The sequence below is a fragment of the Quercus suber genome, unplaced genomic scaffold, assembly GCF_002906115.3.
Source record: "Quercus suber isolate HL8 unplaced genomic scaffold, Cork oak 2.0 scaffold_1004, whole genome shotgun sequence".
Classification (NCBI taxonomy): domain Eukaryota; kingdom Viridiplantae; phylum Streptophyta; class Magnoliopsida; order Fagales; family Fagaceae; genus Quercus; species Quercus suber.
In genome coordinates, this window is record NW_027070419.1 from 8764 (window position 1) to 24200 (window position 15437).

Sequence of the window (15437 nt, forward strand, 5' to 3'; positions counted from 1 at the left end):
GAAAAACTGACTAATGTTACTTGAACAGATTACAGGGTTTTCAAGCTCTCAATATCTAGAAATCACTTATTTTTCTTCATTTTCATTGACAATAATGAATTGTGTTGCCTCTTTTCCTTATGTGAAGAATTTGAGGCATACATACGTGACCTTTTGCTGATATTCCACTTCCATCCTGGACCACTGATCTTTCTGCCAGCTGTGTTTCATCAGTAAATTTGAACTCCTTTACCAAAATGGCAAAGGAAAAATAAAAAGCTTTTGATATGTAGTCATGAAAAAATTTATAACCTTTCTTGACATACTTTTAGTTTTGAGTGGGTTTTTTTTTTACCCCATAGTCTGGGCTACATGATGGGATCCCCTTACATATAATTGCCCTTATCTTGGGTGAAGACCAGATCAGTCCCAAGTCTCACTAATGAGTCCAAGAGACTTTACCAGTTGAAATAGATGTTATTCGGTTATTCCCATAGCCATTGGTTCTGTGGTGCAAGACTGTCTTTGAGTTCTTAAAAATTCTACATGTTGTAGTACAATTTTGTCTAACCTAAAAGTTGTTATTTCAGCTTGGCTTGGATTAGTTCGTCAATTACCTGCATTGTGGATTGGGTTGTAAAATAGCTAATCCTTTCTCATTCTCTGTTTAGTGTTGTAAGTAGCAGTGAAGTAAGAACTATCAATAGCCATTAAACTCTGCAAAAGATTTCCGTCTATATTCCCGTAAAATAACTATTGATAGTCATTAGATTTTTGGTCTGTCTCCACTAAATTCCCAATTCAGAACACATTGTTGTAGAGTTAAAGTGCTCAGATTGGACTGCAAAGAGAATTTACTTGCTAGTCATATGTTTACTGAACTTTTTACTATAGCTAGTCAATAAAAATGATTATATATGAGCACATATTATTCAAACCACATTGGTCTTTTTTTTTTATTATAATTTTATGGTTTCTGGTAGAACAGTATCCCATGTGTGAGAGTTGTGTTTCCAGCAAGAACCCTGATTTCAATATGGTTTTTGAATGCGATGACTATACTTGTTAAACAGGGTCTTTAATACCACCTCTTTGCACCTAAATGGACCGTCTGAATTTCAGCTTTAAGAGCCAATTCATCTAATGTATGACTGAAAATATGAATTTCTAATGCTTTTCGAGTATTCTATTCAACAGTGATGCATACGCAAATTGTTTAATAAGCTGGTCTCACACTCCATGATTGACCCAACACTTGTGGTTGGCACAAGGTGCTTCTTTTTTCTATTATACCCTTTCACACGTACAGTCTTATTAAATGGGTGTTTCTGAATAAATTTCTTGCGGATTGTGTTATAGAGCATCTGGGATTTGATTATCAAACTTAGCAATGCTATTCATCTCTTCCTCCCTTCCCTTAAAAAACTCAAGCTTGGTCATAAATAGTCATTGACTCCCTCTATGAACTAAGTTCACCACTAAATAAAGGGACTAACATTGTTACCTATGTGTTATAACTCCAAACTCGATGGAACTTCAAAACTACCAGTCTAGAAGCAAACTCAAATAATCTGTTTGGTTTTGAAGTTAAAACCAACTAACAAGGCACAAGAACGATATTGCGGTTTTAAATTGAATGATTATGATGGAAATTCTTGTTTAGGGGAAACTGTGTAACAATATTCCCGTCATCATTGATTTTAGGCATCCCTGAATTTTAAGCTAACTTTGTGAAATCTGCACCTCATTTTTGCTTCTTTTATTTTTTTGCTTTTTTTTTTGGTTGTTGTTAATATCTGCAATGGTTGTCAAAATCCCGATCTGGATCTTACGATTCTACCTGTCCAAAACGATTCGGATCTTTCAAAGATCTTTGTGATCATTTAGGATCGGTATGATCGTATGATTCTGATGATTCCGAACGACCTTGATTTCTTGTAATCTTCTTTAACTTGATAGAAGGTTCAATTTGACGTAAATGAAAAATAAAATCTCAATAAACCAAGTTTTTTCACTCTAATGTAGAGTGTGTCAGTTGGACCCAAATAAAAATATCCCAATAGAGTCACATTTTGAGATTTTTGGTCTCTTTAAATAATGCTTATAAATAGATGTAATAATGTATGATAATTATATCAATGAATGTATAATTTATATGATTATTTAACAAACTAATATGTTTTTTTTGTTTTTTTTTTCTCAAATAATGTAGGATTTTACGATTCACGATCCGATCTTACGATCTACAATTCCACCTATCTTCCACGATTCTACGTGGGATCCCAATTTTGATAACTTTTTCTGCACTCTTATTTTGTGCAGGTTTATATATTGTGTTTCATGTTTATTTATTTTAGAGTCAATTTACAGCCCGGCTCACATAAAAAATAAAAAATAAAAATAAAAATACTGCCCCGGCTATTATTTAGAAAAGTAAAAAATTCGGGGCTTAACATGTTAAAAATACTATTTAACATGTTTTAACTATTTAGTTCAAGCTACAGCTACAGCTACAAGCCCATGTATTCTTAATTCTTTACTATTTTGCCAGTGTCTTTGTCCAAAGGATATAGTAAGTTGTTTCGAAATTGTTATCCAAGACATAAATAAAACATTTGATCTTCCTTGCTGGTACTTTGTGTAATATCACCATCAATAATAGTAATAAATAAATTAAATAAATAATGTTCCTTGATTGAACCTAGACTAACACACCCGTATTAAAGCTTTCAAAAGCTATTGTCAAAATTAAATAAATTAAATAAATAATGTTCCTTGATTGAACCTGGACTAACACACCCGTATTATAGCTTTCAAAAGCTATTGTCAAAATGCGGTGGGAAGTAATATCTGAACACCCAGAAATGTGAACTCGCCGTCATTTTCAGTGACACAGGTTTTGAATAAACTAATACTAAAATTTTGACTTGTTCATTATGAAGAAAGAAAGTGCAAACTAAAAGATTAGTCTCGATTTGAAGCTGTGTGAATCCGTGGTCGACCCGTTTGAACTCGGAAAGCGACCAGAAGAGCTGAATGTTTCGCTTACTTTGCTAAAAGGCAAAGCCTTTTTTTGCAACAACAAGTGTGAAAGTGTTTTACTGGAAACTGTGTTCTTACTTACTTGTAAAGCATGTTTGCACACTCAAAGGTGAGGGGGGAGGCAGTTTCTTAGCAATGTGCCCGGTACCATCTTTTATAAAGATAGTTGAAAGAGTAAACGCTAAACAAAAGTAAAGGTTGTGAATGTGTTATATGCTGATTGCTGACCCTACCAATCTACCACCTTGAGTGATTATGTAATCATGTTGTATAATTCAGAGGTCCCTCTTGAGCATTCCATAAACTTGTGGAGCAAATACGGGCTTTCTTCCTTTTTTTGAGGGCAGACCTTTTTCTTTCTTTTTTTAAGGAAAATTTATTTAACTTATAACTAATGAAGATGAGGAGATTTGAATCCTAGATTCTCTTCACAGGAAGGATCGAACAAATATAAAACTTGAGCCCTAACAGGAGAGCTGATGTGATAAACATATTTGTAATTCAGTTTTGGAAGTAATAATTCACATAATACACGGGTTTCATGGTAATCCACCTTGGAGTTGGGTAGAATTTTTTTTTTTTTTTTTTTTTTTTTAATGAGAATCATTGCAAATACAAGAAATTTGGGTATTAAAGTAGGTTTTCTCTAAGTGGTTAACGAGTGGAGTGATTTTTGTGAACAAGATGAAACCCAAAATATATGAATATCTCGTGTGTAATATATATATTTTTTGAATGAAACGTGTGAGAGACGCCATTTAATTGTGGTTATAATAACTCTTTTACCTAATTTCAAGTCTGTGAAAGCATCAAAGATACAGACTCCTTTAAGTGAGTTAAGTTAGTCGTAAAAAGCCTTGTAACTTAATTAACAATTTTTTATATTTTCAATAGAGAAAATCTGTGGGTTAAATTTTCCGCTCCAACTATCACATTAAAAAAAGAAAAAAAAAAAAAAAGAGTAATTTAAGCTAGTCTCATCTCAATCCCACTTAATGCATTTGTGATTGGAGATGATAAAAGTATTAGTCCTTATCACTCCTTCTGTCAAACTAACATCATGTTTTTGTTGCCTAAGGTTTGAGCTGAGGACATGCCACAATATCCTAACCACTAGATCATTGTTTTGAGTGCTTGTCATGTGTATGTAGTCTTTAACTAAGGTCCGACAGTGCATTTGCAATATTAAAAAGTGGTAAAATCTTAATCTCCTTAAAATCATAGTAGTATATTAATTTCTTTTCATGCCGTTCCATAATCTATTTCGTAGATTATGCAATTTTCAAAGACAATGACACAAACACAATGGCTCATGCTTCGTGATGCAAACTAAAAACCAGAATGATACATGCAATCCACACGGATTGATTCTATAAAATACTCCATGCTCACATTGTTAGAATTTGTCAGCATAAGCCAGTTTAATATAATTTCAATATGACAAAACGTTGTTTCTGATCAAAAACAAATTAATTACTATATGATTTTGATGGAACTAAAAAAAAACCTTCAAATCATATAATTCTTTTTTTTAATCAGAAAAAAACGTTTTGAATTTGGATTTGAATATTTTGATTATTTTCAAATCCAAATTCAAGTTATTCAACCATATTTATTGATTCTCAAAAAAAAAAAAAAAAGGCTGTCCACATTGCACGGATCTTGACTTTAATATTTTGGACTTGTGAGAAAATCTTGCAGAGAATGGGAAAATCTGTCGATCGCCGTATGAATTTGTTAAACTGTACGTCATAATGCTGGTTGTTCAAACTTCAATAGCCTTTCTTTGTCTTTTTTTTTCGTTAAAAATTCAAATGGTTTATGCTCCACACGGTTTAAGAGTCACCCTTTGACGATCCGTTTGTTTCGCCTAAAAATGTTTTTTAATTTTTTGGAAAAGAATCTTAAACTTTTTGAAAAATATTTTTTGAAAATTAACTTATTTTCTTACATTTTGTTGCAATCTTGAAAATTACTATAAAAAAAACATTTTCTATTGTTTGATTCAATGATTCATACAGAAATCATTGATATTTCTTATAATTTAAAACAAATATATGGAAAAAATTATTCACATACAAATTACTTCAATAAACTTATTAGAAAACTTATTATTCAATTTTTTTTTAATGATTTAAAAAATACAAGTTACTTTTAATAAAATTATTCGCCAAAAAACATGGCTTATTGGATGAATATCAATCTCCAGTCCTTAAATACCGTTGCCAGAGTTGTTATTTGAATATTTTTACATGCAAATGTTTAAAATTTTAAATGACTTAATTTTAATTAACTTTAAAAAGCAACAAATGAAAAATAAATTACATATCCCGTTTAGAAACAGGATTTTAAACCTATCTCAAATAAAATAAAATAAAAAATTGTTATGATGCTTAATATATAGGATTTTAAGTCGATAAACAAATGTAGCTAAAAAAAAAGTTGATAAAAAAAAAATCATAATAAATTTCTATATAATACTAATTATATGATAGCTACAATTTACTGTAAAAAAATGAAGAAGATCTATGTCAAACCGTGGAGTGATTTTGGTAAAAAACTGAAAATTGGATAACCATTTATAAAAGTGTAGTTTTTAACTTTTACGGTGGAATTTTGATTTAAAGTCACAATTTTAAGTTTAAGTTAGCAAGTGCTATTTCACAAGGAGAGCTTAAAACCACATGTTGAACTCACGATTTTACTCAAGGTAGAGATTAAAAATAATTGACGGTCCAAAAGTTCCCTTTCTCCTTTATATGTGCAAAAATTATATCGTCCTCATGGTGAACCACGTCATTTGTCCGCTATTTCAATAAAAGACTCCTACCTATTTAAAATTACTGAGTTAATATTTTGTTTTTATTTAAAACTCCACAATTTTAAACAAGTGAAAAATTTTTATTGGATTGGTGGACCACATCACTTATCCACTATGAGGACCTTATAATTCCTCTTATATGTGTTGCTCACAAAACTCCTTCAACCCCACTCTTCCTCTGTCCTTCGGCATTCTTTCTAGCCAAAACACGTTTTCCCCACCCTCTTTCTTTCTTATGAGTCATGGGAGTCACATACTTCTCACCCAAAACAATGCGAAACCTAATCTTTGTAATGGGTTCACCTTTCACAATAGCTAGAGAACCAAAAATAATGTTCGAACCAGGGACAAAGCTATTCTTGGACGGGGGGCCATTGCCCCCCTCTGGGCCAATGAGAAAATGCAAAATATAAAATATATAAAGCTTGGTTTTGAATTTCATGTTTCATTTTTGTTCAATACTTCCATGCTTTCATAAAATGTACACTTTCTTTATTCAAATTTTCATTAAATTTTGTTTCTTTTTGTGAGTTTCTTTCTAGGTTTTAAATGACTTAAGAAATTTATCTTAAAGCATTAACATAGGATAATTGCAACTTAAAGTGTTTGATGAAGTTCCCCAAAGAAGTTTGGGATAAAGACACACATATACACACAAATATTCTTTTTAAATAGCTTGGATAAAAAAAAACATAGTTGTCTTTGGGTTAATCTAAAGTTGGAATATGAAAGTTTAGACTATAACAAATTTTTTAAGCATTTGAGTTTGAATGTATCTCACCTTCTCACTCAAAATCCTAGTTCCATCCCTAGTTTGAACCCATGTTACTAAACTCAAATGGTTAAGAATCAAACTCAAATAGTTAAGTATTAGCAAAAGAATATGATTTTTGTCCAATTAATTTTGATACATATATATATATATATATATCTTCATGAGTGGACAATCTTTCAGAAACAATATTTAAAAGATGGACTCATAACAAATCATTTCTTCGCTTTTTTATTAATAAGTCAATGGATCCAAAAGGAGGTCACTTGTAATGATTTGTGGATCGAATATGTTGATGAGTGAGATGTAACTGTAGCAAGGAGTTTGACAAGCATGTAGTTTGAACCCCTGATGATTCAGTAGGTACGTCTACAAAAGGGTAAGGAATTACATATTAGACTAGATACCAACGAGAGGATTGGTCAGTACCACACCAATATGATCGGTAAGAATACTTAAAATGTGTGCTCAAATAATATCTTCAGAATGTGGAGAAGATGAAGAGTTTGCCTCTCTCTCGCTAGTAATGTATTTATAGGGTTCTTGTGGTGGAGGTTGATAGGTACTTTCCAATATGATAAGGAATGGACCTCAACAACATGCCATCACCGCATGATGCATGAGGGGACCTTGCTAGCGCCTCCCCATGGTTGCAGGGAGAAGGCCTTGTCATTAAATGTTGATTGGGGTTAGTGAGCCTTAATTAATTTTGGATGGAAAGGGGATATCCTTCCGTAGACTCTCCTTTTTAGGCAAATACAGTTAGCTGCTAATCTTTACGTAGGCTTACTCAAACTTGGCTCGACTTAGATCACATCAACTTGGAGGCTAGTCGATTATGTGGTGCAAAATCCATCCACCCCAACCATCTTTGTGATGACTTTCTCAAGGCTAAAAATATCATTGTTAACCGTGTGAACTACGTTAAGGTTGACAAGAATTCTCTAATAATGCAACTTCTTGGCGTAGCTGATGGAGCTACTGAACCTGTCTACGATTGATAGGGTTTGAAAATAGAAATACAAGAAAGTGGGATAAGAGCATTCACATCTAAAAATGTTATTCTATTTTATTTTACCATTCTATAAAATTATTTTATGAATTATACCATACTATTTCACAATATACCAAACATCTCAAAATTATATTTTTTCTCATTTTATTTAAATATTCTTTTTTATTCTTTTTTTACTATTTCTCTTTTTCTCATCCTTTTCCTCTCTTTCTCCCTTAACCTCTAGCATCGGCCACAATAGATAAATCCAAAATAATTCAGCATACAGTCACCCCCATAGCCACCATGCCACCACCAACACACAGTCACCCCCACACAGGGGCGGAGCCAAGAATTTTCGTTTGGGGGACCAAGTTACAACTCTAATATATTTATTAAGATAACCCCACATACACTTATACACACGCTTTTTTATTATATAAACACACTTTTTTATTTGATAAGTTATATATACACACACCAAACAAAAACAAAAATAGCTTAGTAATTTTAATCAAAATTATGTTTGGTGGTGATCTTTCATAAAATAAAATTCATTTTTACTATTTTTATATAGTGAAATTCTTAAAAAATTTCATTTTCGATACAAATTATCAAATTTTATACTAAAGTAAAAAATCTTTCAATTGAACTAATGAAAATTTTAGAAACATAAATGATCCAAAACTTGAAGGAATAAGTTAAGCTTCAAACATATTTGATGCTCTCTTACTCTAACCCATTATGTAGTAACTAAAAAGACATTTCATGTATAGTTTTAGTGATATTATTTTTTTAATGAGTCAATGACTTGTTAATTGCCACATAACTGGTTGAAAAAGATATAAATTCAAATATATTTAGTGCCAAACTTTATCAAATATTTAACAGATATAAGAGCATATTTTACAATAAAAAAAAATAGAATTGTGAAAAATAATGTTATGTCTCTATAATTATTAGACCAATTTTTTTTTAAGAGCATCATTGGACTAAATCAATATTTGGGGGGGCCAACTCTTATTTTTGTAGACTAAATTTTGAAAAAATTAAAATAATTATATATATATTTAAAAAATTTCAAAATTTGGGAGGGGGGGGGGGCATGGCCCCCCACCCTTACACGTAGCTATGCCCCTGCTACCCCTAGAACATCAAACCAAAACCAAAACCACATAAATCGATCCAAACCCAGAATCCCACCAATCTCCACCGATCCAAACCCACCAATCTCAGCCATACCCACCTCTTCCTTTAGGCATCGGGGCATCGGTCACAAAAAAAAAAAAAAAAAAAAAAAAAAAAAAAAAAAAGAACCTAGAATTCCAAAACCCAAAACACGACCTAGATCGAAGAAAAAAAAACACAGAACCCAGAACCCATAACACAAAACACGAGAGAAGATCGCAACCCACCAGGAAAAATGAACCAATCTCAGCCATACCACCTCTTCTATAGGCATTGGTCAAAAAAAAAAAAAAAACTAGAACCCGTAACTCCAAAACCCAGAACACAAAACACGAGAGAGAAGGATGGTGTGTGATGGTGTCTCTGATGTGGTTTTGTTTAGATTTGATCATTGATGTGTGAATTTGGATTAGGGAGTAAGATGGTGTTTGGGTCTGAAGAGAGGAGAGAGCAGATGAGAAAGAGAGATGGAAGAGAGAGAAGACAAGAAAAATAATGAGAGAGAGGAGACAAAAATTTCAAAAATAAAAAAGTAGAATAAAATATTAATTTTTTTTTACAATAGCGCTACAGTGTCATTCTACATGTAGAATGGCACTGTAGCAAGATTGTAAAAAAATTTACAATTCTTCACTTTTGCAATTCCGGATGTGGGACATTTTTGAGGGAAAGATGCTAAATAAACCTTACATATGGCATTTAGCATTTCAAATACGAATGCTCTAAGAGCATTCCCATCAAAGCTTGTATAAGTACTAAATTGCTATTTTTAGCAACTGAAACCACAAAATACTGCTCCATTAACATGCTATATCCTAAAAAATTTACAATCTTGTTACAGTGCGCTCTCATTTTTTAGAGCACACTGTAGCAAGCTACTATCATTTTTGAAATATTTTTCTTTATCTCTCTTTAGATTATCACTATCATTCTCTCATTCTCATTCTCTCTCATCTCTCTTTCTCAAATTCTCCCTCTAGTGGGTTTGATGGGTCTCTCGATGACTGCAAGTGGGTCTTGGTTTGACGGTGGTTGGGGTTGGTTGAGAGTTGAGACCATGGGTTGAGTTGGTTGAGGTCGTGGGTTGAAGATTGGGGTTGTTGGAGTGCTGGTTTTGGTTGAGGTTTGTGTCGTGGTTTTTTTTTATTATTATTATTTATTTTGGTGGTTGGGGTTGAGGTTGCGGTTGGTGGTGGTGGCTGTGGCCATGTTTATGGTAGAGAGGTTATAAGCTTGAAAAGCTCAGGCCATGGAGGTTTTGAGAGCAAATATCAAAGAGAGGGAAGCTTCTCGATTTGTGCCGTGGGTTTTTTTTTTTATTCTTCTTCTTTATTTTGGTGGTTGGTGTTTGGGGATTGAGGTTGTGGTGGGTGGTCACATCCTACGTGACGGTTGACAGATATATGTAGACAAAATCACCGGCATGACCGCAATGAATCACAGCCAGATTCTTTTTTTTTTTTTTGAAAGCCATCCAGATTCTTAAAATAGAGTCATGAATATCAAATAGAATAAAGGCACGTCGACTCAAACATGTCAATAATAATATTACGAGAGGATAAAAGAAAAAAGAAAAGTCCACGCTGACATCTTTATTTAATTTCATAATTCATACTATACTATACTATAATATATAGTTTTATTATAAGTTTTTTTTTTTGTTGAATTTTTATTATAAGTTATATATATATATATATATATATATATAAATATATAGAGTTTAATACTGAGCTGATAAACAGCACGAATCACGTTGAGCCATCGACACGGCCGTCGCATTCTGTGACTTTTCCTTCATTTGCGAAAATTCTAAGGTGATATTAAATGCTACAATTTGTGCCATAACTGTAGCCTGTGGCATGAAAAAAAAAAGTAGTGGATCTAAAAGCAACAAACAATCAGTCATAATTTAATAATTAAAATATTTCTAGTAAAAATTGTGGCATTTTATGTGTTACTTAAACGATTATTTATTCTTTTTGTTTTATTTTTTTGTCCTGTTTGAAAAGTCAAACTTTTTAAAGGAATATCATTTATTGTCTTGTTTACTTTTTAAAAATGTATAAGTTTCTAAAACTATCATTAAAAAATTTATCAAAAATTCAATTAATAAAATATAAAAATATAATAAGAACATTAGTAAATTAATAATTTTTTTTTTTTAAAGTGACAATATTTTAGAACTTCTAAAAAAAAAAAGGGGAGTATTTTATTAGGAGATGGTAATGGTTAATGCGTCGACCGTATGCTACGTGGCGTGATTGTGACGGACCAGAATTAGGTACGACGTGTTACTAAAGGCACGGTGGTGATGAAAGCAAAGCAAACCCACAGGTGGAGGCATTTTATTCAAGTGTTCCTTGTTCTGCTCGCCTTACCTCTGCTCTACACGTGGCTTTTTTGCCTTAAATTCTGCATTTTCAAAGTAGCAGGTATTAATTCCTCATATCACCTTGATTGGCTCATGTTAAAAAAATTACCATTACCATACACAAACAAGAAATTATAAATAATACATATTTATACAAACATAAATTTGTAAAAAAAAAAAAAACAAAATGTGAAACCTAATTCAGTTATAAATTGGTTTAATCATAATTGTTTAAAATACTCTTTATGTTCCATCTTATTTGTCCCAATATTACAAACTTTTTTTTTTTGTTATACCAAATTAATAAAAAAAAAAACCTCAACTTTTGCAAGATTTAAGAGAGGTTTACCGGTAGGGAATATTAACTTCATTTTTTTAGAGAGGTTGATTCTTATACTCAAATTGCAATACATCAATTAAGTGGCATGCACTTACCATCAATCAAGACCTAACTTTTCTACTTGTGCAATTTTTTTTTTTTCTTTTTAAAAAAGACCTAACTTCTCTAGTATTTTATTTTTTAATGTCCTAAGATGCATGTCAACTTTAAGAGTCAATAATCATCGATTTAATAACTCCTCATATATCCTTGTTCTCTTATTTTTATTCAAATTAGAGTCTTAAAGTTCATAGGGTTAATTGTCGAATATTATATTATATTTTTTCTTTGAGTGATAAAGCATTAAATAATTTGTTCTAAAAAAGCTAAATCTTTTAAAACTAGACCACCAAAATAAGAGAGGAAGGATTGTTAATTAGAAAAGAAGGATAAGAAAGAAACCAAAAGGTAGAAAATAACATAAATGACCAAAAAAAGTATAAGCTGAATTTTATTATTAGAAATTGGAAAAGATAAAATCGTTGGCTCCAAAAATGATTCAAATTTACTTGTACAAAATAGTATTTAGGACCAAATGTGCCTACAAATCCCAAAAATCTCCCATATTAAATTATCAATCAATTAGTCAAAATGCCGTTTACCTATAGTGCTTTTCATCTTAGATCACTCTATGAAATGTTGAAGAAATCAGCTAGATTCTTTGTTGGATCTTGACCGTTGTTTGGATCTCACCGGCATGACCGCAATGAATCACAGCCAGATTCTTCCTTTTTTCTTTTTCTTTTTTTGAAAGCCAGACAGATTCTTAAAATAGAGTCATGAATACTTTCAAATAGAATAAAGGCACGTCGCCTCAAACATGTCAATAATAATATTACCGAGAGGATAAAAGAAAAAAGAAAAGTCCACGCTGACATCTTTGTTTAATTTCATAATTCATACTATACTATACGATATAGTTTTATTATAAGTTATATATATATATATATATAGTTTAATACTGAGCTGAAAAACAGAACGAATCACGTTGAGCCATCGACATGGCCGACGCATTCTGTGACTTTTCCTTCATTTGCGAAAATTCTAAGATTATATTAAATGCTACAATTTGTGTGCCATAACTGTGACGTGAGTAGTGAAAAAAAAAAGTAGTTGATCTAAAAATAATTTATTTTATGAAAGTTTTGATACTATTTTTATAGAAAATAAAAAATGTTGTCAAAATATTAATGAATAATGTTAGAGATACAAATTATTTTACAAACTGCTAATGTGGTAAGTAATTATTCGTAAATAAAAATATAATATTAATAGTAGGCCTAAATGAAAACCAATAAAAAGTTGGTCACATCAACATTTGATAAGTAATTATTCGTAAATAAAAATGTGATATTAATAGTGGGCCTAAATGAAAACTAATAAAAAGTTGGTCACATCAACATTTTGTAAAAATGTTATAAAATAGTTTGTGTCTGTAGTATTACTTAATATTAATTACTTTTTTTTAATTTCCATAAAAACTTTCTTAAATGGATTATTAATGAGTGTCCTTAGGGCACTAATTAGCCTTTTTCATAATCTAATACTTCATTCGTCCTACTTTTTTTGTCCTTTTTGAAAAGTTAAAATTTTTAAGGGAACATCATTTATTGTCTTGTTTACCTTTAAATATATAAGTTTCCAAAACTACCCTTAAAAAAATTAATCAAAAAATTGAATTAGTAAATTAATACAAGTATAATAGAAATATTAGTCAATTAATGACTTTTATTTTTAAAAATAGAATAATATTTTGGGACATCTCAAAATAGAATAGAGAAAAAAAAAAAGACGAAATGAGTAATTAAAATATTTATAGCAAAAATTGTGGCATCTTATATGTTACTTCAACTATTACTTATTTTATTAGGAGATGGTAAAGGTTAATGCGTTGACCGTATGCTACGTGGCGTGATTGTGACGGACCGGAATTACCTATGACGTGTTACTGAAGGCACAGTGGTGATGAATGCAAAGCAAACCCACGGGTGGAGGCGTTTTATTCCAGTGTTCCTTCTTCTGCTCGGCTTACCTCTGCTCTACACGTGGCTTTTTTTGCCTTAAATTCCGCATTTTTAAAAAAGTAGTTGCTTACACGCAATTGTTAATAATTTATAATAAAATTTTTTTTAAATATCACCTTTATAGGGAATATAAAAAACTGTTAATAACATTTATTATTTTATCATTCTCCCAATAAAATGTTTTTAAAAAAACTTCTAATTAGTTAACATTTCCCTTAAAAAAAAAATTACCATTACCATACACAAACAAGAAATTATAAATAATACATATTTAAACACACATAAATTTGTATTAAAAAAAACGTGAGACCTAATTCAGTTATAAATTGGTTTAATCATAATTGTTTGAAATACTCTTTATGTTACATCTTATTTGTCCCAATATTACAATTTTTTTTTTGTTATACCAAATTATTTAAAAAAAAAAAAACCCTCCACTTTTGCAAGATTTAAGAGAGGTTTATTGGTAGACAATATTAACTTCATTTTTTTGGAGAGGTTGATTCTTATACTCAAATTGCAATACATCAATTAAGTGGCATGCACTTACCATTAATCAAGACCTAACTTCTCTACGTTTGCATTTTTTTTTTTTTAATTTAAAAGACCTAACTTCTCTAGTATTTTATTTTTTAATGTCCTAAGATGCATGTCAACTTTAAAAGTCAATAATCATCGATTTAATAACTCCTCATATATCCTTGTTCCTTATTTTTATTCAAATTAGAGTCTTAAAAGTTCATAGGGTTAATTGTCGAATCTTATATTATATTTTTCCTTTGAGTGATAAAGCATTAAATAACTTGTTCTAAAAAAAGCTAAATCTTTTAAAACTAGACCACCAAAATAAGAGAAGAAGGATTGTTAATTAGAAAAGGAGAATAAGAAAGAAAGCAAAAGGTAGAAAACAACATAAATGACCAAAAAAAAGTATAAGCTGAATTTTATTATTAGAAATTGGAAAAGATAAAATCGTTGGCTCCAAAAATGATTCAAATTTACTTGTACAAAATAGTATTTAGGACCAAATGTGCCTACAAATCCAAAAATCTCCCATATTAAATTATCAATCAATTAGCCAAAATGCCATTTAGCTATAGTGCTTTTCATCTTAGATCACTCTATGAAATGTTGAAGAAATCAGCTAGATTCTTTGTTGGATCTTGAGTGTTGTTTGGATCTCACCACTAGAATGGTCATTTGGGCATGAAAGGGTTAAATGAAAATTGGGGATATAAAAATTGAGAAAAATGTTGTCAGTTGAGGAAGGTGAAATTGGATATGGGGAAGAGAGAGGAGAGAAATTTGAGTAATTAAAAAAACATAGTAGAAAATACTAGTTTAACAGAATAAAGAAAAAAAAAGTAATTAGTAGGATGTGGTGTTTTCTAAAAGTAATTAGGTAAAATAAGAAAAGTAGTTACTTCTTATACTAATTTTGTCAAAAATTTTGCTTACTTTGATGTGAATACTCTAATTGCATACCATTGACCCATTTCTTGAAGTCCTCAGTAAATATGTGTATTGTGAATAAGAGATTTTCGATGCATTTTTATTAGTGTTGTTTATTACATTGCTGACAAAATTCAGTGAATAATAAATATAGTCACCCAGCTCAATAATATATGTTTGAGTTAGAATTTTATCTTCTCTTCATTGTGTGTGTGAAACTTATTAGTTATTACCATCAGATTTTCATTTTATTAATGGGTGTCATTTTTTTATATGTTTCAAGAAATAAATGAAACTATACACACACACACACAATTATTTGGAATATGTGCATTTGAAGTTCGTGCAGTCTGTGAATTATTGCTAAGTATTTCATTTACCTCATATACCTTTTAACAAGAAAAATGTTCTTTGA